General features: G+C 57.8%; 1 protein-coding gene across 2 annotated transcripts in view; it reads right to left on the bottom strand.

Moving 5' to 3' along the window:
* The window catches only part of CCNY (cyclin Y), a 119,688-nt gene that overhangs the window by 77,066 nt on the left and 15,406 nt on the right, over positions 1 to 27,216 (bottom strand). Inside the window, exon 1 of one of the 2 annotated variants that reach the window (XM_017350698.3) lies at positions 17,206 to 17,350. The exons of the other annotated variant lie outside the window; for it this stretch is intronic. The gene's annotated coding sequence lies outside the window, so the exon portion shown is untranslated. Of the gene's footprint in view, positions 1 to 17,205; positions 17,351 to 27,216 lie in introns of those variants that run through there. 2 annotated transcript variants of the gene reach the window in all.

Below are 27,216 nucleotides of genomic sequence, written 5' to 3' on the forward strand. Positions count from 1 at the left end.
TGGGCTCGGTTCAATACCCCGGGCTGGAAAGAGGGTGGCGGTCAGGAGTGATGGTGGGGGGGAGAATATTCCAGAAACTCTGACCACTGTCCCAATCACTGCGAGATCAACGCCTGACACCGTAACAAGGCTTCAGTGGTGGGAGGCGGCACTCACTCCGGGTGTTCCCAACGAGACGCGAGCCAAAACGGACTGGCACCTGCAGATCCACGACTGCTCAGGCAGTCTTAGAATTCACAGCGTGCGTCACGCTGGCTTCCCAACACTTCCTGACAGGTACAAGCTGCCCGATCGCGGAGCCGGTGTCCCAGTCCAACACCCTCGTCAAAGCACCCCCCGCATAATCTGCTGGCTCATTCGCGGTCATCCCCAGGCCTCGGGACCTCCCTGGTGCCACGCCTCAGGCTGACGACTGCTCAACAGCTCCCTGGCCCCGGGGCACTCCCTCCCCTGCCGCCACCAGGGTGCACAGAGCGGGCGAGACGGAGGGCAGCAAGAGCAAGAGGAGTCCTCGCTCTCGGAAAGCAGGACCCGGCCCTCGTGGCCTTTCTGCACCCCTCGGCCCGCTTCACTCCCCACCGCCTGACGTTCCAGCCCCGCTAACGCGTGGGCCTAGCATGGGGGAGGAAACGGGGCTTCCCAGACCCTGCGCGGTCAGAGTCACAGCTAAGTCAGCCGTCCCGCCGGGCGCTGCCTGCCCCCTCCCCATGCTGCTTTAACCCTGAGCTCAGAACCAAACTACTGTTTGCTGAGTCGCTGGAGAGAGAAACGTCTCCTGTAAGGCAGACCGGCTCCGCGCTGGGCGTGTGCCGCCTGCCTTCCTCCATGGGCAAGCCGATCAGACGCGTGGGCCCTCTCCCTTGGCACCCATGGGGACACTCGAACCACGTAAGTCCAAGGGGGCAGGCAAGGAAGCCCCCAGCCAGCACCATGCCCGCACAGCCAAGCCAAGCCTGCCCCCTGCTCTCTCGAGACACGCGGCAGTGCCGGGATTATGTGCCAGGCCCCCAGCCAGCACCATGCCCGTCACAGCCAAGCCAAGCCTGCCCCCTGCTCTCTCGAGACACGCGGCAGTGCCGGGATTATGTGCCAGGCCCCCAGCCAGCACCATGCCCGTCACAGCCAAGCCAAGCCTGCCCCCTGCTCTCTCGAGACATGCGGCAGTGCCGGGATTATGTGCCAGGCCCCCAGCCAGCACCATGCCCGTCACAGCCAAGCCAAGCCTGCCCCCTGCTCTCTCGAGACACGCGGCAGTGCCGGGATTATGTGCCAGGCCCCCAGCCAGCACCATGCCCGTCACAGCCAAGCCAATCAGTGCCGGGATTACGTGCCAGGAGCCCCTCAGAGCTGTTGATGTTCACACTGTGACAGCCACACCAATCTCTGGGCAGTGACCACGCCACCCCTGGAGAGTGGCTAGCATTTGCCCTGCACTCTCTCTCTCTGGTCTCCATCCACGTCTGATCTCAGGTGGACGTCTGCCCTCAGCTTCGTCGGCGTGTGCCTCGTCTCTGGCCGTGAGGAATCCCATCTCAGCCCCTCACTAGGTTCCCGTTACAACCAGCCAGCACACATCAGGGAGCAGGCAGCCTGAGGTCGGGCGCACGCTCCACCGCTGACCGACCACCCCGCTGCAGACGATTCCACTGCCTCTCTGGGTCTGTTTCCAGGCCTGTGAGCCAGTGTACCGCACCCTCCCCGGCTCGCGAGCAAGGATGAGGGCTGGCTACAGCACGGCTCTGAACTGCAGCGACCTGTGCCCCTCTGCCCTCAGTCTCTGCTGCCAGTCTGCCACACAAACAAGACGCCACCCCAAGTCCCTGCAGACTCTCCTCCACACACACACACACACACACACACACACACACGAGGCAGCCACAGAGGCCTTGAGCTTGCAGCACGGACAGGTTAGCACGAGGCCAAGTCCCGCCCCCTGTGTCCCTCCCTCCTCTCTTATGCAGTGAGCCAGTCAAGTCCACAGCCACGGACGCTGACCACAGAGTCACAGCTGGGCCTTCTTAAAAGTGAGAGCTCTGAAGCTCCCGTCTGCCCCCGTGCCCCCGAGAGCCTCCTCCCAGTGGGTCTCCACGGTGACGCGAACACAGGGGACCTCAGAGTGAAAGGTGCCAGTGAGCGGACGCCACTCGCTGAGCCGGTACTTCCCCAGGGGACGGGCGTGTTACAGAACCACCCATGCAGAGTCCAGTCAGAGTGCAGGCCACATCAACAACTCGTAACATAACAGAGAAAACGGTTTCAGACGCCACGTGCAGCGACCCTTACAATGACCATCTGTCCAGTCTGACGTCACTCCAGGCACTGCTTCCTTGTCCAATCACCTCTGCGTGGGGCAGGACCTCTGCCACGCTCGCACTGCCGCCGAAGCAATGCCTCGCAGAAGACCAACAGAGACAGGGGCACAGACAGACACCCCGGTGCCTCCCGGCGACCAGACACCAAAGTGAAACAAGGCAGCCCTTGTTTGGGAAAGTTTAGTGACCCTTGGGTTCTAAAACGTTATCTCTACGCATGATGGCTACTTTACTTTAACTAGTTTTTTTTTTTTGACAGGCAGAGTGGACAGTGAGAGAGAGAGACAGAGAGAAAGGTCTTCCTTTGCCGTTGGTTCACCCTCCAATGGCCACCGCGGCCAGCGCGCTGCAGCTGGAGCACTGCGCTGATCCAATGGCAGGAGCCAGGTACTTATCCTGGTCTCCCATGGGGTGCAGGGCCCAAGCACTTGGGCCATCCTCCACTGCACTCCCGGGCCACAGCAGAGAGCTGGCCTGGAAGAGGGGCAACCGGGACAGAATCCAGCACCCCGACCGGGACTAGAACCCGGTGTGCTGGCGCCGCAGGCGGAGGATTAGCCTAGTGAGCCGCGGCGCCGGCCCGAGTACTTTACTTTAACATCTAGTATTTTCAGATTATCAATTTCAGCTTCAAATATGAGCAGTATCTATAGACAAAGACCCTTTGGGGTGCTCAACTTTTTTATGGAGATGTAGTTTTTTGCTGAGATGGAAGTCACACACCAGTGGAAAGCGTACGTTCTGGTGTGTTCTAGCACACTCCCAAGGTTGCACAATCATCGCCTACTGCAATCACACGAGAAAGCTGTCTCACGCCTGTTAACGTCCCTCCCACGCCCCTCTGCCTGCTCGAGGCAGCCACACCTGCTTCCGGCTCCAGACACTGCACATAAGCGGAGCCGTACGACCTACATGGCCTTTCACTAGCAGAATGCTTTCAGAGTTCATCTGCGTCATGGCACGCACCAATACTGCCCGCCTGTCCCGGCCCAGCGAAATCCACCGTGCACATCTGCCGCTCCTCCACCCACCGCCTGGCCACCGTGGACTCTGCCGCTACGGCCATCTGTGTGCAAGCCTTCGTGTGAACCCAGGTCTGCAGCTACCACCAGCGTGTAACTACAAGGGGAACGGCTGCATCACGCGGTGGTTCAACGACTGACATTTTGAAGAACTGCCAAACTTCTCCACACCAGCTACAACATTCTACACTCCCACCAGCAACAGACGACAAAGTTTACCCAAGTCAATTTTTAACACTATAGATAAGGTCCTGAGACCAAAGCATTTGAGGACGGCTGTGCTAGGCTGCGGGCATACGGAGACAAATCACGATGCCTGCCCAGGAGCCGACTCAGAGAGAGGGCTGCACACGCCAGCCCTCCATGCTGCTGCCCCAGGCCCCGCCCAGAGCACGCAGCTGCGCTCCATTCGGTGTCTCCCCTGCAGCCCAAGCCCACGGCCCACCAGCCATCAGGGCCCCATCACTGTCCCCTGGCCTTCGCAGAGGCCAGCAGGGAGCTGGAGCCCTGCACCTGGTAAGCTCCTCCCTGCACCTGCCAGGACCTTCACACCTCCCTCCCTTCTCCCTGCCTAAGGCTCAGAGCCCCCTCCCCTGCCTGCCCCTCCACGGCCTGGAGGGACGACTCTGGTTCTGCAGTGTGGACTCCACTGTGTAAGAGTTCCTCCACAGACGGCCAGCTCCAGGGAGCCCAGGCCTCAGACCACTCCTGGAGGGAGCACTTTCCCTCCATAAGGGAACACAGCCCTCCGCAAGGCAAACAAGACTATCAACATGTAAATCGCTGAGACACAGCGACCCTAAGGCGTACAACTAGAGAACTAAGAATGTGGGTTTACAGTCACTTAACTGAGCCAGTGAGACTTAGCTATGGATATTAATAAAAGCATATTAAGATACTGTACAGTTTTTGTGGGAGGCATAAACATGACCCCCAAAGACAGCCACGTCCCAACTACCTTTCAGTACGCTAACTTAAACGGCAAAGGGAATCAGGGCTGCAGGTGGAATTGGAGTTGCTAATTCAAAGGGCTGACTTGAAGAGATAAAAATTAGCCTGGTTATTCCAGGTGGACCCAGCGGTAACTCCAGGATCCCTAGACGGGGAAGATGGGGGCAAAAGGAGTCAGAGACGCAATGTGAGAAGGACCCGACCCACTGTGGCTGGCTCTGAGGATGAGTACCGCGGAATATGAGCAGCTTCCTGGATCAGGAGGCAAAGACACAGTCCCCCAGAGCCCACAGAGGGACAGGGCCTGCCCACAGCCTGAAGTGCCCCAAAGCCCACGAGGGACAGGGCCTGCCCACAGCCTGCAGTCCCCCAGAGCCCACGAGGGACGGGGCCTGCCCACAGCCTGCAGTCCCCCAGAGCCCACGAGGGACAGGGCCTGCCCACAGCCTGCAGTCCCCCAGAGCCCACAGAGGGACAGGGCTGCCCACAGCCTGCAGTCCCCCAGAGCCCACGAGGGACAGGGCCTGCCCACAGCCTGCAGTCCCCCAGAGCCCACGAGGGACAGGGCCTGCCCACAGCCTGCAGTCTCCCAGAGCCCACGAGGGACGGGGCTGCCCACAGCCTGCAGTCCCCCAGAGCCCACGAGGGACAGGGCCTGCCCACAGCCTGCAGTCTCCCAGAGCCCACGAGGGACGGGGCTGCCCACAGCCTGCAGTCCCCCAGAGCCCACGAGGGACAGGGCTGCCCACAGCCAGCAGTCCCCCAGAGCCCACGAGGGACAGGGCCTGCCCACAGCCTGCAGTCTCCCAGAGCCCACGAGGGACAGGGCCTGCCCACAGCCTGCAGTCCCCAGAGCCCACGAGGGACGGGGCCTGCCCCACAGCCTGCAGTCCCCCAGAGCCCATGAGGGACGGGGCTGCCCACAGCCTGCAGTCCCCCAGAGCCCACGAGGGACAGGGCCTGCCCCACAGCCTGCAGTCCCCCAGAGCCCACGAGGGACGGGGCTGCCCACAGCCTGCAGTCTCCCAGAGCCCACGAGGGACAGGGCCTGCCCCACAGCCTGCAGTCTCCCAGAGCCCACGAGGGACAGGGCCTGCCCACAGCCTGCAGGGTCCCCCAGAGCCCACGAGGGACAGGGCCTGCCCACAGCCTGCAGTCCCCCAGAGCCCACGAGGGACAGGGCTGCCCACAGCCTGCAGTCCCCAGAGCCCACGAGGGATGGGGCCTGCCCCACAGCCTGCAGTCCCCCAGAGCCCACGAGGGACGGGGCTGCCCACAGCCTGCAGTCCCCCAGAGCCCACAGAGGGACAGGGCCTGCCCACAGCCTGCAGTCTCCCAGAGCCCACGAGGGACAGGGCCTGCCCCACAGCCTGCAGTCCCCCAGAGCCCACGAGGGACGGGGCTGCCCACAGCCTGCAGTCTCCCAGAGCCCACAGAGGGACAGGGCCTGCCCACAGCCTGCAGTCCCCCAGAGCCCACAGAGGGACGGGGCTGCCCACAGCCTGCAGTCCCCCAGAGCCCACGAGGGACAAGGCCTGCCCACAGCCTGCAGGGTCTCCCAGAGCCCACGAGGGACAGGGCTGCCCACAGCCTGCAGGGTCTCCCAGAGCCCACGAGGGACGGGGCCTGCCCACAGCCTGCAGGGTCTCCCAGAGCCCACGAGGGACAGGGCCTGCCCACAGCCTGCAGTCCCCCAGAGCCCACGAGGGACAGGGCTGCCCACAGCCTGCAGTCCCCCAGAGCCCACGAGGGACGGGGCTGCCCACAGCCTGCAGTCCCCCAGAGCCCACGAGGGACGGGGCCTGCCACAGCCTGCAGTCCCCAGAGCCCACGAGGGACGGGGCTGCCCACAGCCGGATCTGCCCCCTGAAGCCTGTGTGAAGTCAGCGCTCTGACAGCACCGTGAAACGGCGCGAGGTTCTACGCCACAGACCTCAGGGTAACCTGCTAGGCCAGCAGCAGTAGCTAACGCAGCTTAATCCTTTACTTAGGGTACTGGTGCAAGTGCTTTTAAGAACCCCACGCCCTCGGAGCCCTCCCCTCCCCAACAGCCCACCTCCCAGGACAGAGGCACTGCTGCCCACATCTCGCCCTGGAGCAGGGTCAGGAGAGAACGTCAGAGCACCACGCGACGCCGCCGCTCGCACAGGTACGAAGGACAAACCGCTCGTCCTCCGTGTCCGCGTCCCTACAACCCAAAGCCTCCCCCTCCCCACCCCTCCAGCTCTCTCTTCGGCTTGTTTACCTTTTTTTCTTTTTAGAGACACAGATATAGGACTTCAGGATGCTATGCATAAAAACAGGCCCAGACAACTTGACAAGCCAAAAAAAAAATCGACAGTGCATCACCATTCGATGGAACACTTCCAACTGGCTCCCTTCTCGGCTGGAAATATCTTCATGGCTAAATACGTACGGCACATTCTACAGCACTGAGAACGGATGTGCACTGGGTTATCAGAGCTGGAGGAGGGGTGCAGCCCCGAGACCAGCACCGTTAGGACATCTGTCCCAGCTTGTCCGCCTCCCACGGAGCAAGCTCCTCTCCTGCTTCTGTCGGGGGCGGGGGGACATCCGTGTTCCCACTGAGCCCTGGAAGGAACCCTGTCAAAGGCATTAAAGATTCAAAGGGAAAAAAAAAAAAAAGGACCCCACGGTAACATTCCACCTCTGGTTTCATAGAATTCTCGGGGGCTGGAGTTGTAGCACAGCAGGTTAAGACATTTCCTACAATACCAGCCTCCCACATGGGCGCCAGTTCAAGTCCCGGCTGCTCCACTTCCAATCCAGCTCCCTGCTAACGCACCTGGGAAAGCAGTGGAAGATGGACCAAGTGGGTCCCTGCACTCACATGGTAAACCTGAAAGAAGCTCCTGGCTCCTAGCTTTGGATTGGCCTAGCTTTGACCGTTGTAGCCATTTGGGGAGTGAACCAGTGAATGAAAGACCTTTCTCTCTCTCTCTCTCTCCCTCTCTCCCTCCCTCCCTCCCTTCCTCCCTCTCTCTCTCTCCGCCTCTCTGTAACTCTTTCAAATAAATCTTAAAAAAAAAAAAAAATTCTCAGTCTCACCATTTGTTCTGAAAAGGAAAAAAAAAATCATTCAGTATCAGTATGTCAGAGTTCTGTGGTCAAAAGCAAAGCAGAGGGACTTTATTTGGGAAAAACAATTTTTATAAGCCGTGCCTCTTGCTGTAAATGTTACAGCATCTAATTATATTATTTCTGTCAGTTTTCTTTTGAAGATTTATTTCTTTGAAAGTTACAGCAAGAAACAGAGAGATTATCTTTTGTTTTACATATTTATTTATTTATTTGAGAGGAAGACTTAGAGAGAGAGTTTTCCAACCATTGGTCCACTCCCCAAATGGCCACAATGGCCAGAGCTGGGCCAATCCGAAGCCAGGAGCTTCTTCAAATCGCCCATGTGGGTGCAGGGCCCAAGGACTTGGGCCATCTTCTACTGCTTTCCCAGGCCACAGCAGAGAGCTGGATTGGAAGTGGAGCAGCCGGGACTTGAACCAGCGCCCACATGGGATGCCAGCACCACAGCAGCTTTACCGGCTCCGCCACGACGCTGGCAAGTTGCGCGTTGGTGAGAACTGTACAAAACGACACTGTGGCCCGCAGGCCTCTGCTTCCCCACAGTAAAGGTTTCCTCTGTGCAGCCAGCAGCCCCAGAACAGCAATGCTACCTGGCTGGCGGGGCATGCTGGAAAGCAAGCCAACACAGCCTGCGTCCCAGGCCGGCGTCAGAGGAGTGGAGGCACACAGCCAGCCGGCAGGCCTGCCCTGCCCCCACAGAGAGCGGAGGCCACCCCCGGAACCCTCTCCGCTCGGCCACTCACCCGACCCAGAGGGGAGAGCGGCGGCGCCCTCCGGGGCAGCAGGTGTGAGCCCGACCGGGCGCTTCCCCTCTGCTGTGCACAGCTCGTCCCGGAGCAGGCTTCCTTACCCCACTTGACGGATTAATTACGTGCACAAAGTGACAGGACGTGCCCACCCGGAACCATACCCAGCAAGGCGCAGGGCCAGGGTCCAAACTCGAGTCTGCCCAGCTGGACTCGGGCTCACCTCCTGCCTCGCAACGCTGTTTTCCTGCCACATTTCAAGTCATTCCTGGGTTTAGAAATGCCCTCACGGCTTACGTCCCAGCAGAGGAAACAACAAACGGAATAGAAACAGCCACGATTTTAAGCAGAGTGTTTCAGCTCTGAGGCCAGTTACACGGCTAACTCATATGCGACAGGACAGAGGAGGAGGGCAGAGCTGGAGGGGTAACCCAGGCACCCTGCAGGCACACAAGCCCCAAATGCCCAGCGGGGACACAGCAGCAGTCTGAGGGGCACACAGTGAGAGTGCCGGACGGCCAGGGACCCGGGAGCAGCCACACACACGTCACGGCCTCGTGCACACGGCGGCGGGAATGATCGGGACACAGTGAGAGGGGCGGACGGCCAGGGACACGGGAGCAGCCACACACACGTCACGGCCTCGTGCACACGGTGGTGGGAATGATCGGGACACCCTGTGACACAGAGCAGCCACACACACGTCACGGCCTCGTGCACACGGCGGCGGGAATGATCGGGACACAGTGAGAGGGGCGGACGGCCAGGGACACGGGAGCAGCCACACACACGTCACGGCCGCGTGCACACGGTGGCGGGAATGATCGGGACACAGTGAGAGGGACGCCCTGTGACACAGTGAGAGGGACGCCCTGTGACACGGAGCAGCCACACACACATCACAGCCTCCTGCACACGGTGGCGGGAATGATTGGGACGCCCTGTGACCCGGGAGCAGCCACACACACGGCACGGCCTTGTGCACACGGTGCTGGGCAGCGGGCTGACACGGGCACTCGTGGTGAGTTGCTGTGTGGCTGACAGCAGTTTTGGCAGGCAGTGTTTGCAGGATGGCTGTGACCACCTCAAGTGTACAACCCCTCTCCCGGGGACGCGGAGGCTCCCCGCTGTCTGCTCCTGCCTCCCCCTGCAGGGTGGGGCTCTATCTGGAACCTCTTTCTCCGTACTGGCTCACTCTTCTGAGCCTTCAAAGCACAAAAGCGTCTGCCACTTGGGGGAAATACACTGGAAACAAAGCCACCTCTGGGTGTCACGAGCGCGAGGTCCATCCTCCTGTCACCGTGGCGAATGCCAGCTCGGCTCCCGTGACAGGGGTAATCTCTGAGCACACACTGGCCTCGGTCACTCAGCAGACGCCCCGGGCGCTCCCCAGCCTCCTGGCACTCGCCTCAACACCCACCGTGGCCGACCCCTCTTCACCCTCAAGCTCTGTCCCGCTCTGGCTTCTATGGCTGTCCTGGCTCTGGACCTCGCTCTCTGCCCACCCCCTCTGGCCTCCCAGACAGGAGACAGTAGGCCCCCGGCCCTGTCCTAGCCCTCCAAGGCCAGCCTCCTGGAGCCTGCAAGCCCACGCCCACATTTCAAACTGTGGGCAGTGCCAGGGCACTTGGCGGCCTCTGGCACCGCTATGTTGCAGAAAGAGCAGCGCAAGACACTTAGAGGGCCAGGTGGCGGTGAGACCACAGTTTCTTAATGATCATACAGTACACTAACGTACAGTACACTAAGCAAAGAAGTTCAACAGGGGCCGGCACCGAGGCTCACTTGGTTAATCCTCCACCTGCGGCACTGGCATCCCATAAGGGTGCCGGATTCTGTCCTGGTTGCCCCTCTTCCAGGCCAGCTCTCTGCTGTGGCCCGGGAGTGCAGTGGAGGATGGCCCAGGTGCTTGGGCTCTGCAACCGCATGGGAGACCGGGTGGAAGCACCTGGCTCCTGGCTTCAGATTGGCGCAGTGCGCTGGCCGTTGTGGCCATTTGGGGGGTGAACCAACGGAAGGAAGACCTTTCTCTCTGTCTCTCACTGTCTATGACTCCACCTGTCAAATAAAAAAAAAAAAAAGTTCAACAAATAGTATGAAGAAAAAAAAAAAAAGCACTGTTCCTCAACAGTATAGACAAGGGCTATGAACAACCATCGAATCTCAAATGTCTATTTCACTCAATACATTACAGTTTGGGTACTCTATTAGTTACCTTGGATCAGGGTAAACTTATGATCATATCTGTCTTTTCGGGACTGGCTTATTTCACTAAGTGTAATGGTTTCCAATTACATCCATCTTGTTGCAAAAGACTGGATCTCATTTTTTTTTACAGCTAAGTAGTACTCCATCATGTATATATAACCTAATTTCTTTATCTGTTCAATAGTTGACTGACATCTGGGTCGATCCTTATCTTAACTCTTGTGAACTGAGCTGCAATGAACAAGGGGGAACGGATCACTCTTGCATGTGCTGAAAATTCCCAGGAGTGCTATGGCTGGGTCACATGGCAGGTCTGTGCTCAGACTTCTCAGGCATCTCCACACTGTCTCCACAGTGGCCTTTACCAGTGTGCATTCCCACCAGCAGTGGGTCAGGAGACCTTTTCCCACATCCTCGCCAGCATCTGTTGTTTACTGATTTCTGTATGAGAGCATTCTAATCGGGTGAGGTGAAACCTCACTGTGGTTTTGATTTGCATTTTCCTGGTGGCTGGTGATCCTCACCATTTCTGCATGTGTCTGTTGGCCTTTTGGATTTCCTCTCTTGGAAAATGCCTGTTCGAGTCCTTTGCGCCTTTCTTAACTGGGTTGCCTGTGTTGCTGTTGTTGATCATGGGAACAATTCTAACAAGATAACCATTCTATAACCATTCTTCCCTCTTTCCCTTTCTCCCTCCTTTTTTTCTTTTAATTTCTGCAAAAACATAATTTCAGTGCACTGCATAATCACAGGCTTAATGCAGCAGTAACCGTAATATTCAGCAAGTAAAGGGTAGAGAGACGGCAGTTCCCCAGGAGAACAAACAAGGGCTGAGAGGACAATCCCATCACAGGGTGTCTGCAGCGTTCAGCGTCACACAGGTGTACATCAACACGCACTTTACCAAGACATGGCTGATAAAGGTACTGATTAGAAACGCACATCTGTGAGGGGCAGTTACGAAGCGTGCACCTGTGGGAAACAGCCAGGGACTTCGTCTCAGGAACACATCTCCAAGCCGGACGTGCCTCCTCCCTCGGGCAGGAACTGACCCGGGGGGGGGGGGGGGGGCTGGGGCTGGTGAAGGAGCTGTCACTCCCAGAGCGTACGTTTCCCTAATTCTGTCCTGGGAAAGGTACACTGGAATTTCTTCAGTTTTCTGAGAGTAAGAACCCAGGTTTTCAAGGATTACAGGAAACACACCTGTTTAACCTGGCCAGTGGCCACGGCTTCCCCAAGCTGTGCTGAGACCGATCCTGTGTGCCAATGTGCCGACTCCACGTCCGCCCCCGCGGGTGGGCTGCACCACACGGCTGCTGAGTCCCCAGGTGTGTGTGTGTGTGTGTGTGTGTGTTCCAGGGACACAGTCCCACCCCCCAGGTACTCTCTTAACCGTCCCGTCCACACTGCACGGCAAGGTCATTTCTGTGTGGCTACGCGTTCGTCCACATGGCTCTTCACATGACAGCACTGCACTCCCTCCACAAAGCCAGCCAGGTCGGCAGGAAGCCCCCCGGGCCGCAGGCAGGTGACTGCCGTGCCTCCCCACACTCTGACTTCTGAAGAGCCGCAGTGACAGGGACAGAGAATTCAGCGGGGGAAGCTCCTGGCCTGAGGCCGGGCGACCGGCCTGCTCAGTCCTGCTCCACCCGCCAGCCTCACGCCCTCGGGTGCCCGAGTCCTCTCCCGAGAGCCAGAGATGGCCCGCGGCACCCGGATCTTGTGCCTCTTCCCGTCAGAAAGCTTCCACTTGAACCCCCAGCCAGGAGGGCGCTCCCAAGCCCCCAGGAGACCCTCAGTCCTTGCCGCCCTATGGAGCCCTCTTGGAACACTGGCAGGCAGCTGGGTGTGTGCCTACCACATCTGAGTGGCAGAAAACAATGTCTGCCCCTCTACCACAGCTGAGAAAAGACACAGAGTCGTAAAAAGTAAGAGAAATCGGGGCTGGCGCTGTGGCATAGTGGGTAAAGCTGCCACCTGCAGTGCTGGCATCCCACATGGCCACCGGTTCGAGTCCTGGCTGCTCCACTTCTGATCCAGCTATGGGCTGGGAGAGCAGTAGAAGATGGCGCAAGTCCTCGGGCCCCTGCACCCATGTGGGAGACCTGGAAGAAGGTCACTGGCGGCCATTTGCAGTGTGAACCAGCAGATGGAAGACTCTCTCTCTAACTCTGCCTCTCAAATAAAAAGTACATCTTAAAAAAAAAAAAAAAAAAAAGGAAGAAGAAGTGGAAGAAGAGGAAGAGGAGGAGGAAGGGGAAAACCCTTTCCCCATGGACACTAAAGCTTGGGGGCAGTGGGCCGTGCACAGCCCCAGACCCAGGCTTTACCACAGCACGGGCTCCACCACGGTCTCTGATTCTCTGACAAGGCCCTGCACTGGAGACCCTTCTCAAAACTAAGACAAGACGGCGTCCTAACGGAGGTGCAGGGAGGAAAGAGCCTCTCCCCGTCCCAGAACTGTCAACAAGCACCTGTCGTCAGTGCCAGACCGGGGCGCTCAGCACTTGGCCCGCTCGGACCGGGCAGCTCCGCCTCGAGGAAGCACAGCCCTGCGCCAACGGGGCCTTCGGGCCGCGGGGCTGACCCAGGGCAGGGACACAGCAGCCCCTGTTCCTTCGCTGGTAAAGCGCGCACTGGAGAACGCCGGCCTCGCCGTCCCAGGAACCAAGTCTCTCTATTGAGCAGCACAAGGGACGGCTTGGCACAAACCCCTCCCCCTGCAGGCACCTCCCGCTGAGAACAAGCCAACCCAGAAGGTCCCTGTAGACCAGCCGCCCCCCCCCCACACACATCAGCCTGGATCCCTCCTCCCAGTCCACTTCGCCTTTCACCCTGAACAGAGCAGAAAGAACAACCATGAGAAGGCAGCCGCACCTAAGGCTGACTCCACAACACACAGTCCCTGCGGCTGGCGCTGTGGTGCGGCCGGTGAAGTCACCACCTGCAGTGCCAGTGTCCCATATGGGCGCTGGTTCAAGTCCCGAGGGCCCCACTTCCGATCCAGCTCCCTGCTGTGGCCTGGGAAAGCAGTGGAGGACGGCCCAAGTCCTTGGGCCCCTGCACCTGTGTGGGAGACCTGGAAGAAGCTCCTGGCTCCTGGCTTCAGAACAGCCCAGCTCCGGCCACTGTGGCCATTTAGGGAGCAAACCAGCGGGATGGAAGACCTCTCTCTCTCTGCCTCTGCCTCTCTTGAACTCTTTCAAAGAAGTAAATAAATCCTTAAAATAAACAAACACACACTGCCCCTGACCCGCCCTCCTCACTCCATGAACAGCAGCCTTGCGCAGCGGCCAGCTCAGAGGGCAGAGGGGCGCGGCCGGGCTGGGGGCTGACCGCAGGTGGGACTCCGGCGGGGTGCATTCAACAGCAGACAGCTCACCCACCCCTCGACCTGGCAATTCTAATCCTAGGAATTTCTAGGCAAGAAAGGGAGGATGTAGCCCCAAAATGTGCATGTGTAGGCATGCGTATGCATGTATGTGTGTGTGTGCATGTGTCTACATTGTGCACATGTATGTGTGTGCACGTGTTCACGCATGCACGTGTATATGTGCGTGACTGGACATCTCCGAATTTTCTATAATAGAGAAACTCTGAAAGCGGATAATTAGGAGACCAGATACATAAATATGGTACCACATAGACCAGAATGCTACAGATGTTAACCATAACACAGAAGTGCACTCACAGACAGGGAAGAGTTTATGTGAAAAAAAGAACTGGACTTTTAAACGGGACTCAGGAGGCAGCCCAAGGACCAAGAGTCGAGGCGGAAGCAGTGGGCACAGCAAGTCCGCACGAGTCAGCTTGCTGTCGCTGCAGCGTCTTCAGAGAGGAGGCGGGAGGTTCTGGAAGTGACGGTGACAGGCAGGGAGGGGTGTCTCTGTGGTCTCTGACGAAGCCCCCAGGGAAGTAACAATAATCACCCACCTCCACACACCACTGAGTGGGTTAGGGTCCCACCTCTCAGTACCATTAACACAAGACTGGGGACCAACTCTCGAGCCAAGCCCTTGCGATGGAAACTGTAATTACAAACACAGGTGGCTACGCGACCCTCCAAGTGTGCACCTTCCTTTCCTTACACTTAATCGGACACTCCAGGCGGCCACAGCAGCTCCGGATCTGGGCTGGCACAGCCGCCACCAAGCACGTGTGGCTCCAATCTCATTCTCCCAAGGCAGCACGGCAAGGTCAGAGCTTCGGCCACGCTGGCTGCATCTCCAGGGCCCAGCGGCCACACGTGGCTGGAGACCACCATTCCGGTCAGTACACGCACTGTCCCCCACCCTCCCAGACAGCTCGGGCACACGGTGCTGCCCCACCATTCCGGTCAGTACACGCACTGTCCCCCACCCTCCCAGACAGCTCGGGCACACGGTGCTGCCCCACCATTCCGGTCAGTACACACACTGTCCCCCACCCTCCCAGACAGCTCGGGCACACGGTGCTGCCCCACCATCCCAGTCAGTACACACACTGTCCCCCACCCTCCCAGACAGCTCGGGCACACGGTGCTGCCCCACCATTCCGGTCAGTACACACACTGTCCCCCACCCTCCCAGACAGCTCGGGCACACGGTGCTGCCCCACCATCCCAGTCAGTACACGCACTGTCCCCCACCCTCCCAGACAGCTCGGGCACACGGTGCTGCCCCACCATCCCAGTCAGTACACGCACTGTCCCCCACCCTCCCAGACAGCTCGGGCACACGGTGCTGCCCCACCATCCCAGTCAGTACACACACTGTCCCCCACCCTCCCAGACAGCTCGGGCACACGGTGCTACCCCACCATTCCGGTCAGTACACGCACTGTCCCCCACCCTCCCAGACAGCTCGGGCACACGGTGCTGCCCCACCATCCCAGTCAGTACACGCACTGTCCCCCACCCTCCCAGACAGCTCGGGCACACGGTGCTGCCCCACCATCCCAGTCAGTACACGCACTGTCCCCCACCCTCCCAGACAGCTCGGGCACACGGTGCTGCCCCACCATTCCGGTCAGTACACACACTGTCCCCCACCCTCCCAGACAGCTCGGGCACACGGTGCTACCCCACCATTCCGGTCAGTACACGCACTGTCCCCCACCCTCCCAGACAGCTCGGGCACACGGTGCTGCCCCACCATCCCAGTCAGTACACGCACTGTCCCCCACCCTCCCAGACAGCTCGGGCACACGGTGCTGCCCCACCATCCCAGTCAGTACACGCACTGTCCCCCACCCTCCCAGACAGCTCGGGCACACGGTGCTGCCCCACCATCCCAGTCAGTACACGCACTGTCCCCCACCCTCCCAGACAGCTCGGGCACACGGTGCTGCCCCACCATCCCAGTCAGTACACGCACTGTCCCCCACCCTCCCAGACAGCTCGGGCACACGGTGCTACCCCACCATCCCAGTCAGTACACACACTGTCCCCCACCCTCCCAGACAGCTCGGGCACACGGTGCTGCCCCACCATTCCGGTCAGTACACACACTGTCCCCCACCCTCCCAGACAGCTCGGGCACACGGTGCTGCCCCACCATTCCGGTCAGTACACACACTGTCCCCCACCCTCCCAGACAGCTCGGGCACACGGTGCTACCCCACCATCCCAGTCAGTACACACACTGTCCCCCACCCTCCCAGACAGCTCGGGCACACGGTGCTACCCCACCATTCCAGTCAGTACACACACTGTCCCCCACCCTCCCAGACAGCTCGGGCACACGGTGCTGCCCCACCATTCCGGTCAGTACACACACTGTCCCCCACCCTCCCAGACAGCTCGGGCACACGGTGCTACCCCACCATCCCAGTCAGTACACACACTGTCCCCCACCCTCCCAGACAGCTCGGGCACACGGTGCTACCCCACCATCCCAGTCAGTACACGCACTGTCCCCCACCCTCCCAGACAGCTCGGGCACACGGTGCTACCCCACCATTCCGGTCAGTACACACACTGTCCCCCACCCTCCCAGACAGCTCGGGCACACGGTGCTACCCCACCATCCCAGTCAGTACACACACTGTCCCCCACCCTCCCAGACAGCTCGGGCACACGGTGCTGCCCCACCATTCCAGTCAGTACACACACTGTCCCCCACCCTCCCAGACAGCTCGGGCACACGGTGCTGCCCCACCATTCCGGTCAGTACACACACTGTCCCCCACCCTCCCAGACAGCTCGGGCACACGGTGCTACCCCAGACCCCGTGGAAAGCGGGGTTCAGGAGCACGTCCACGCAGCACACACATGAGGGTAACATGTCCAAGAGGCCTCCCTTCAACGCGGCATTGTGGTCAAGGACGCGGCCCTGCACACACAAGAGCTGCACCGTTCTTTGGAAACGAATTCCATCTCTTTTCTTAAAATTAGATCTAAATAAATCAGTACTGAAAACCTCAATCCAGACCGGGGCTGGTGGGCAAGGGTTGAACCGCTGCCTGTAGTGCCAGCACCCCGCATGGGAGCAGGTTCAGGCCTTGGCTGTTCCACTCTGATCCCACTCTCTGCTAATGCACCTGGGAAAGCAGTGGAAGACGGCCCCAGTCCTTAGGCCCTGCACCCACGTGGGAGACCCAGACACAGTTCCAAGCTCCTGGCTTCAGCCTGGGCCAGCCCTGGCATGCGGCCACGTGGAGAGTGAACCATCAGGTAGAAGATCTGTCTTGTCTGTCTGTCTGTCTCTCTCTCTCTCTCTCTCCACCTTTCAAATAAATAATTCTAAAAAAACTCTGATCACTCAGCACGGGAGAAGTGAATCTAGGTTCTACCTGACTGTGAAGATATTAAGCCTTCAGTTAGAAAGGAAAGCACTTTTTTGGAAAGCATGAAAGTCTTGTCTTTGTCATAAAAGTTAAACGTACATATATGCGTGATCTTGTCTCCAGCTGATTATCCATTTTATTCCTCTTGCTTTCTCTCAATTTCAAATGTCCTCCAGGAGAGAGAACCGATCTTGCTGGTACTCTGCAAACATCAGGAGCCAAATAAACACCGGCAGATAAGGACGGACTGCTGAGCACAGAGCTCAGGGACAGGAACCTTTCGTCTACACTGGGAATGCTCCACCTCCCCCAGCCCAGTGTGCGAAGTTCAGCCTGATGCAAGCGTGCTGCAGCAGACGGACAAACACACCCTACCTGGCTAGCGTCCAAGGTGCACACAGTGTCTTGAATTTAAACAGAGCTCGTGACAGAGAATTTCCACATACTCTCACATGGAGCTCTTCCCCAAGTCAGATTTATACAGTCTTGCTTAGATAAACCCCTCACACTGTGCACACAGTGGTTTAGAAAGCAGCGATGGTGATGGGTCTCCAGGCACTCTGTAAAGAGTGAAGTCGCGGGCCGGCGCCGCGGCTCACTAGGCTAATCCTCCACCAAGCGGCGCCGGCACACCGGGTTCTAGTCCCGGTCAGGGCGCCGGATTCTGTCCCGGTTGCCCCTCTTCCAGGCCAGCCCTCTGCTGTGGCCAGGGAGTGCAGTGGAGGATGGCCCAGGTGCTTGGGCCCTGCACCCCGTGGGAGACCAGGAAAAGCACCTGGCTCCTGGCTCCTGCCATCGGATCAGCACGGTGCGCCGGCCGCAGTGCGCCAGCCGCGGCGGCCATTGGAGGGTGAACCAACGGCAAAGGAAGACCTTTCTCTCTGTCTCTCTCTCTCTCACTGTCCACTCTGCCTGTCAAAAAAAAAAAAAAAAAGAGTGAAGTCGCGGGGCTGGAGCTGTGGTGTAGCAGGTGAAGCCACCGCCTGCCACGTCAGCATCTGACATGGGCGCCTGTTCCAGTCCCGGCTGCTCCACCTGGGGATGCGGCTGAGGACAGTGCAAGTGCTTGGGCCCCTGCACCCACGTGGGAGACCCGGAGGAAGCTCCGGGCTCCTGGCTTCAGCCTGGCCCAACCCTAGTGAACTACTGGATGGAAGACCTCTGTCTACACCTCTCCATCTGTCTAACTATGAAATAAATAAAATACATCTTTTTAAAAAATAAACTCTTCATTTGTGTTTCTTTGCCTCTCAAAATATTTAACTTTTTAATGATTTAAAAAAATTTTTTCAAAAATGGACAGTGGGAGTGGAGCAGAGAGGGCGGGCACTTGGCCCAGCCGTTAAAACCCCAGTGAGGACCCCTGTGTCCTGTACGGACGGCCTGGACTCCGTACCTGGCTGTGTTCCGGGTTCCAGCTTCCCGCTAATGCGCACCCTTGGGCGACAACAGGGAAGCCTCAGGTACCTGGGCCCCTGCCGCCCACATGGAGACCTGGAAGGAGCTCCTGGCTCCCAGAACCACCACAGGTCCATCTCTCCCTTTCTGTGTCTCTCAAGATAAACAATTCTGTTTAATGCTTGGGAAAAAAATTTAAAGAATTCAATCTTTTTGAAAATACACTAAAACAACAGCTTTAAAAAATAAAGCACAGAGGCTGGTGTTGTGATGCCACAGGTTAAGCTGCCACTCCACCACCACCTATCAGGGTGCTGGTTCACGCCGCCGAGCCAGCTCCCTGCTAATGATGGCCCACGCACACGGGGCCCTACCACCCACATGGGAGACCCCAAGGGAGCTCCTGGCCCAGCCCTAGTCACTGTGGTCATCTGGGAAGTGAACCAGTAGATCGAAACATCAATCTCTCTCTCTCTCATAGCAGTCTCTCTCCTGCTCTCCCTCTCTGTTATTCTGCCTTTCAAATAATCTTAAAAACACAACTCACAGAAGTGAAATGCCTGTAGGGAACTCAAAGCTCTGCAGGAGTATTCCTCGCTAAGATTTTACACTGCTGTGAACAGGAACCCAAAGAGCATCCTAACCATGCAACTGCCCATTCCACACCAATGTCTTTACAGGAAAACACTTCACAATCCGCTCAACTCATTTAAACCACGCCAGGGGGTCCGAGAGCACTTGTGGTGCACGCGATGACACAGGTGTGTGCGTGTGGATGCGGCCTGGACGTGGCTCCTCCCCCGACAGGGGGTCCGAGAGCACCTGTGGAGCACGCGATGACACAGGTGTGTGCGTGTGGATGCGGCCTGGACGTGGCTCCTCCCCCGGAGGTTCCTGCACCAGCAGGCAGGGCCCCCAGGCAGCTGCATCGGGCGGGGGTGGGCTAGGAGAGGTGATGAGGTCAACAGGGTCAAGGAGTCAGCTGGGCCTTGCAGAACTGGTCAGGGACCACAGGGCTGGACTGTCCTCTTGGCCCCCTCTCTTCCCCGTGTACCCCGTCACGCGTGTGACACCTCCAGCCAAGGCGCCCTGCTGCACGACCGTGAGCCATGATAAGCCCTGGATAAGCACACAGCCTCCGACGCACTGTTGCAGCGACAGAAGACTGGCTGGGACAGACACAGACATCGAGAGGAGGCTCTGGTTAAATCTGAGTCCTGGCATGGCACGCCTGCCTGTCTCTGCGTTTGTTCCGAGGGTGAATGATGAGCGAAAGGGCCGAAGACCAGAAGCCCATGAGGAACCAGAACAAAGCAGTCCCAAGCCGGCGGGAGCGGCTGCAGACGCACAGCTCCCCCAGCGGACCCTGGCCTCCCACCATGCCCGACAACACGCAGGGATGAGCGCGTGTGGGTGTTTCTGCACCAATGGCACTGGAGCAGAAAATCACATCCCCACAGGACTATCCGCCATGAAGTCTGCAGACCCTGACTACCCCTTAACATGAAGGGAGGCTGCACACACCTGCCCAGAGCCAGATTTCCCCGATTCCTCCTCAAAGCCAACCTCCATCTGCTAAAATCAGCATTCATCCAGCAGTCACCCGGCTCCGAGGACTCGGGCCAGCTCCGAATCCTCCCCTTCTCTATGCTGCAGGCACGAAACCCCACTGCCAGTCCCCTCTCCCTGGGAGATGCTGCACACGGGCACACGGGCACACGGGCAGGGAGCGTGAGGCCGCTGCTCTGACAGGAGTCAGCACGCCCCGAACATGTGAGCTGGAACAGGGCAGCCGGCTCTTCTACTCTGCTGTCACTCCTCAACTTCCTCACTGACCCAACGCAATGGCGCTCCCCCAGTCCCTTCCAGCTCCTGCACCTGCAGCCCACTCGCCTTCCTGGGGCCCCTGGATCAGGTGAGCCCACTGCTCAAAGCCCCGGGCACCCCCTTCCCCTCACCGGGGTCTCTGCACCACACAAAGCCTTCAGGCTGCCACCAGAACGCTCTCCCCATCTTCTCCCAGATGCCGACTCTGTCCTCTCACACCAGAATCAATCCTGCACTTTCCCAGCTCTAGGCTTTTCTCTCTATCCGCCCCTGCCCCTCGCCAGATCCCTCTCCACCTGCCCCTCGCCACAAGTGTTCTGTGCTCTGCAGCTCCCAAGACCCAGCCCCCAGCCCCGTGCTCCGTGCACCGCCCGTGTTGTGACCTCAGCGCCCGTCTCTGTCCAGCTGACCCAGTACCAGCCACACACGGTCAGGAAGATGACAGACGTACCTTTCACTTTCAAGGTCAGAATTCCATGACGCAGAGTCAGAGGCCACGCCTCCCACAGGGAGACCTCAGGAAGTCCATGGAAAAATGGAACTAGAAGGCTGTGTAACAGTATTTGGAAATCCAGGCAGTTTTCTTCTGCATGAAAATACGTGTTTTCCGTGAACTTGTTGAAGTTCCCCTGTTATCTCTAGAACTTATGTACATAATATCTATATTCTTAATATAATTTCTCCTCTAATTCCAGTATTACAAGTTTTTTGTTTAAAGAACTAACAAAGACTTCAATTTTCAAACCTACACTAAAATCATATATACCTGAAAAACAGAATTCAGTATTTGGGTAACTTCCTTCCCACTCAAAATGTATCAAAATTTTCATTTCTTTGTCACAGAAATTTGACTTTTGGAAATTTATCCTATAAAAATGTCCCCAAAGACTTGCAAACAATATATGATGTTACTACTAGTTATGGGAATTTTTAAAACAGAAAAAAATAATAAAACCAAAGTAACACAATCTAAATCTAAGGACTCAATGCTAGTAATAGTTAGTACTGTCATAATCTAATTTTAAAATTGAGATTCCTTCTAAGTATTCACTATAGCAGCTAGTAATCATGTTTGATTTTCATTTTTTATTTCAAAGGCAGAGAGAAACAGTGGCAGAGACAACAAGATCTCCCACCTGCTGGTTACTTCCCCAAAAGCCGACAACCAGGGGTCAGAATTCCCCACGGGTCTCCCGCACGGTGGCACAGACCCAACCAGAGGAGCCATCTCCTGCCGCCTCCCCAGGCGTGCACTGGCAGGACGCTGGGTGCTAAGCAAAGCAGCGCTCTGGGAAGGGATACGGGCACCCCACGCGGCAGATAACGGCTGCACCCAGCACATCCCTGATCAAGTCTGTGGAAGACTACGTGAGACATCATCTTTACAATAACAGAAACAGCGTGGGCCTAATTACAAAATACGTATACCCGCCCTCCCAGGGAGTGAGTGGATAGATAAATACCAGCATTTGGTCCATTTCTAACACATAAGCCTGCTTCCCAACACAGACTCCTACTCCTAGTCTTCTTGAAGCCGTACATTGTATGTAATCGTGCACACACATACGACCTTGAGCAAATTCGCATTAACAGAAACACACGAGCACGAAGTGGGAGAGCGACGCTGCTCTGCGAGCAGGAGCCCTAAGTGACTTCCCCGTGTTCCACATGCTCTGCAATGCATCCGTGGCTCTCACCCTCACAGAAGGACACAGCATCGCCTTCAAAAATAAAATCTAATTTAAATATGTCTATCCGCCTCACAGGGCACATGTAAGCCAGCTGCCTTTGGCTTTTTACAGATTTATTTATGTATTTGAAAGTCAGAGTTAACAGTGAGAGAGGGAGAGAGAGAGGGAGAGAGAGAGAAGGAGAGAAAGGGAGAGAGAGGGAGAGAGAGAGAGAACCTTCCATCTGCTGGTTCACTCCCCAAATGGCCGCAACAACCAGGGCTGGGCCAGGCCAAAGCCAGGAGCCAGGAGCTCCACCCCAGTGGGTGCAAGGACCCAAGCACTTGGGCATCTTCCGCTGCTTTCCTAGGTGCATTGGCAGGGAGCTGGATCAGAAGTGGAGCAGCCGGGACTCACACTGGTGCCCACATGGAGACAGCGGCTTAACCTGCTGTGCCTTCTCCTTCTAACACTGATAGCCGTACGTTCTATGGATACTGTGCCGTATCTCGTCAGTGCAAAGGGATGAAACCAGGCATCTCCCTCTCTTCTTTCTGTTTGTACCTAACGTCACTACAGTCTCCAGTTGCCCCGCCGGGCAACATGGGGCCTGTCCCCTGTTCTTCACCACCCTGGTCCCGAGAGCCAGCTCCCTGACCAATTCTGTTGGCACATTTAACACTGTGACAACACGATTCAACAAAAATTAAGGTTTAAAACACAGTAGCCCTTCCGGCAAGCCCCCTGCTGGGTACACACCTACAACAATCAAAAGCAGGACATCAGGGGCCAGCACTGTGGTGCGGCCGGCTAATCCCCTAACACATCATCAAGTCCTTAAGGACAAGGTCCCAGCAATACTGACCTCAGCCACTCCCTGCACCCAGCTGGGAGCCTGCAACTTAGCCCTCGGTCTGCCCGCTGCCCAAGGGGACACCACCTCCCCACACTCACTGGCACCCCTTCCTGCAGGCCGAGCCACCTGTGGACCCACACAGTGGCACAGCTCCAAGCACCGGGGATTCTCTGAGTCCCCGTTCTCCCCATCAGTTCCTCTGGCTGACCAGAAAGCACCCTAAAAGGCCTTCCTAGCCAGGGAGGTGACCACTGGGACCACCGGCCAGGCGTGCGAGTTTTAAGCAAATGAACTCCACTACGGTATCTGGCTTGGCTCGCTCCTGCCAGCGCTGACCCTCTGCTTATCCGGCCTCTTCTCAGCAGGAGCTCCAAACTGAACACCTGCCACCGCTTCTGGCCCCTGACAAAACCAACACAGCTTGGCAACCAGATCTGCCACCGCCAGCCCGACGCCGACCCCAACAGCAAGCAGGACCCGTCCTCTCGCATACAAAAGCAGCAGCGAGACACATGCGCCCCGGGTCACGACTGCCAAGGAGTAAAACGTGAACTGCCACCGCTCACCGTCCTGACCCGATCAGTGCACATCACATAAACTGATCACAGGTACCCACAGAGAGCTACACTTGCGTCAGCTGAAACTTTTAAATACAACTTCAAAAAACAATTTTTAAGTCAACTGAAGGCCGAAACATCACAGATCAATCATCTTAACGCTGAAAGTGAGCCAGGTCGCTGACACACTCAGAAGCAAACAAAACCACACAGCTAACTCAGATTTCACTGAGGACTCCCACTAAAACAGCTGAAGCTACCCACCATGCTGTCTGATCAACCCACCTACCAGTCTAACCCACTCACCGATCTAACCACCCACACGCCCTCCAACCCACCCAGCCTGCTGTCCAACCCACCCACATGCTGCCCAACCCACCTACACACTGCCCAACCCACCCACACGCCGTCCAACCCACCCACACGCCGTCCAACCCACCCACACGCCGTCCTACCCACCCACCCTGCTGTCCAACCCACCCACACATTGTCTAACCCACCCACTCCACTGTCCAACTCACCCACACACTGTCCAACTCACCACCCACACACTGTCCAACTCACCCACCCACCCACCCTCCAACCCATCCACCCTGTTGTCCAACCCACCCACACATTGTCTAACCCACCCACTCCACTGTCCAACTCACCCACACACTGTCCAACTCACCACCCACACACTGTCCAACTCACCCACCCACCCACCCTCCAACCCATCCACCCTGTTGTCCAACCCACCCACACATTGTCTAACCCACCCACTCCACTGTCCAACTCACCCACACACTGTCCAACTCACCCACACACTGTCCAACTCACCCACCCACCCACCCTCCAACCCATCCACCCTGTTGTCCAACCCACCCACATGCCACCCAATTCACCCACACGCTGCCCAACCCACCCACACAGTCTAACCCACCCACATGCCACCCAACCCACCCACACACTGTCCAACCCACCCACACACTGTCCAACTCACCCACACACTGTCCAATCCACCCACACACTGTCCGAATGACCCACCCCGCTGTCCGACTGACCCACGATGAGTCGAGGTGGTGCCTTAGATTATCAGGCGGAAGACCGTCAAGAGGGCCGTGGGCCTTCGTGACGAGAGAATGACCTCACGCTCGTTACAGACACCCCTCTGTGTGTAATGCCCGAACTGTTAGCTGGGCACCTGTTCACCGAAACAGAATCTCCTTGCTCACCTACTGAAAGGGGCAGCTGCTGATCTGATCCTAACGGTCACATACACTCAGAATAAAAGCACTTAATATCTCATCACAACTTCTCCCGTTTCTTAGTTCTGTCCCAGGTCCCCACACACTTCTGAGCACCACCACGTGAGCCGTGTCGTGCACAACACATTTGGCCACACTGTCACCCTGCAGACTTCAGATCAAGTGCATCTGACCAGCAGGGGCAGACGGAAGAATACCCAAACCTGGGTGCGGCTGGCCCTCCCGGGGAGGCCCCGTGTGCCGCGGCATCAGCACGTCCTGGTCTGTTTAAGCTTCAGACTCACCCTGGGAACAACACTCAGGGACTCCCGCCACCTTAGGCCTGGGCGCACGGAGCAGGCGGACACAGCGGCCAGGCCTGCCTGCCTGTGCGCACCCCCACCCGATCTGAGAACGTCACCCTCCACGCGCTTCCAGGGCGGCCACAGCAACAAGCAGACGGGCACCCTCCCAACCCCCAACAGCGCTGCTCAGGGCTCACACCCAGCCAGCCCCCGGCGGTCGCAGCCCAGTCACCAGGGCCCCAGGTCCCCACCAGGGCTCAAGGCTCACACCCAGCCAGCCCCCGGCGGTCGCAGCCCAGTCACCAGGGCCCCAGGTCCCCACCAGGGCTCAAGGCTCACACCCAGCCAGCCCCTGGCGGTCACAGCCCAGTCACCAGGGCCCCAGGTCCCCACCAGGGCGCTCCCAGTCCTGCAGCCATGCTCAGGAAACCAGTGTCGCTCTGTGCTAGGGGGCGGTGCGGAAAGCCACCTCCAAGGACTCGTAACACCTACTATGAGTGGTGTGTTACGTGTGCAGGATGTTATGTGCACAGTGTGCTACGTGTGCCGTGTGTTATGAGTATGATGTGTGCGGTATGCTACATGTGTGGTGTGTCACATACAGGGTATGTTATTGTGCTGTGTGTTAACCGTGTGGTGTGTTATATGTGGTGTGTTATGTATTTGTTATATTAACCATGTGATGTGTTATGTATATGGTATGTTAACTGTGTGGTGTGTTATGCATGGTATGTTATACGTGTGGTATCTTATGTGTGATGTGCTATATATGTGACACGTTACATTGCAGTGTGTTGTGTGTGGTGTTGCGTGCATGGTATGTTATGCATGTGGTGTGTTATGCATGTGGTGTGTTATATGTGGTGTGTTATGTATGCAGTATATTAACCACGTGATATGTTATATATGTGGTGTGTTGTATATATGCTATGTTAACTGTGTGGTGTGTTATGTGTGTGCCACATTACGTATGTATTTATTTATATCGGGTGTGTTGTGTTACATATATGGTGTGCTGTGTGCAGCGTGTTATGTATGTGGCATGTCACGTATGTTGTATGTGCTCCACAGGCACAGTGGCAGGTACACCGCTCGCTCTCAGAGAGAACGGCTTCCACGTGTGTTTTATGAGCACGCTGACTTCTACGGCACCGACCAACCCAGCTGGTGCGGCTGAAACTCCGGGGAGCGATGTCTGGTTGTCGGGGTGCTCTGCCAGCACTTTCTGAGGCGTGTCCTTCCCAGACAAGCTGCGGACCACCGTGAACCCCTAACCCTCTGTGTCAGGAAACCCAGGCTGCTGTCTCTTCCACCCGCAGCTGCCTGGTGAGCCGAGAAAGCGACTCTTCGATCGGGTCGTCTACGTGGGCTCGGCCCTGGCTGCTCCGGCCTGCAGAGCGCAGGACCACAGCACACCCGGTTTCCAACTAAGGATGTCCTCGCACCCAGACCCCCGACTCAAACACCCAGCCGCTGGCCGCCCGCCTCAGGAGGCCGGGGCGCCGCAGCTCTGCGCGAGATTTCAAAGGGGCCAGAAATACAAAGTGACAAGGAACACGGAACCAAGCCCAGCGTAGCCTCAGAAAACAAACACACTCGGACTCTGAACGTCACCCGACTCGTGTGCTCCCTGCTCGGAGCAGACTCCAGAGCGAAGTCCACTGCAGCAGGAAGATGGTCCACGTCCAGCACAGCCAGGAAACCCGCTGCTGGCAGACTTGCAGACGTGGCAAACAGGCTGTTACGGAGCGGCCGAGCAGGAGGAAGGCGGGGGGCCTGGGCAGGGTGCACACCCCTCACACTCAGCCAACCTGGAGCCGGGGAGGGACCAGAATGCTGGGACACACGTCACTGCCGCCGGCTGCCAGGCGAGCACCCGCTCCCAGGACACGAGATCTTGTCCCCCCTTCACTGCACTCCCTGAGTGCCTCCCGCGAGGTGTGGGTACTTCCCACAGCTGCTGCCTGCTAGCCAGAGGCAGCGTGCACGCACACACACAGGACCAGCGGGTTTTAAAACTGCAGACGTGGACAGCAACACTGCCGGCTCAAAGAAGAGAAATGGAGGGTGTGCTACAGCAAAGAGGAGAGACAGGTGGAAGGGAAGGGAAGTCTCCCACCGGAGTTCTACAGCCTAGACCTCATCCCTGATTCTCCAGGGGAGGGCACGAGTAGCCGCGTCTGAAGCCGCCGACCACCTCACCCACACCAGCAGGCCTCCCCCACCCCAGACGGAGAAACCTGCCCGAGCCCTGCCTTGCTCAAAGCACCC

The sequence above is a fragment of the Oryctolagus cuniculus genome, chromosome 13 (genome assembly GCF_051225735.1).
Source record: "Oryctolagus cuniculus isolate XC-2025 breed Fujian yellow rabbit chromosome 13, ASM5122573v1, whole genome shotgun sequence".
Classification (NCBI taxonomy): Eukaryota; Metazoa; Chordata; class Mammalia; order Lagomorpha; family Leporidae; genus Oryctolagus; species Oryctolagus cuniculus.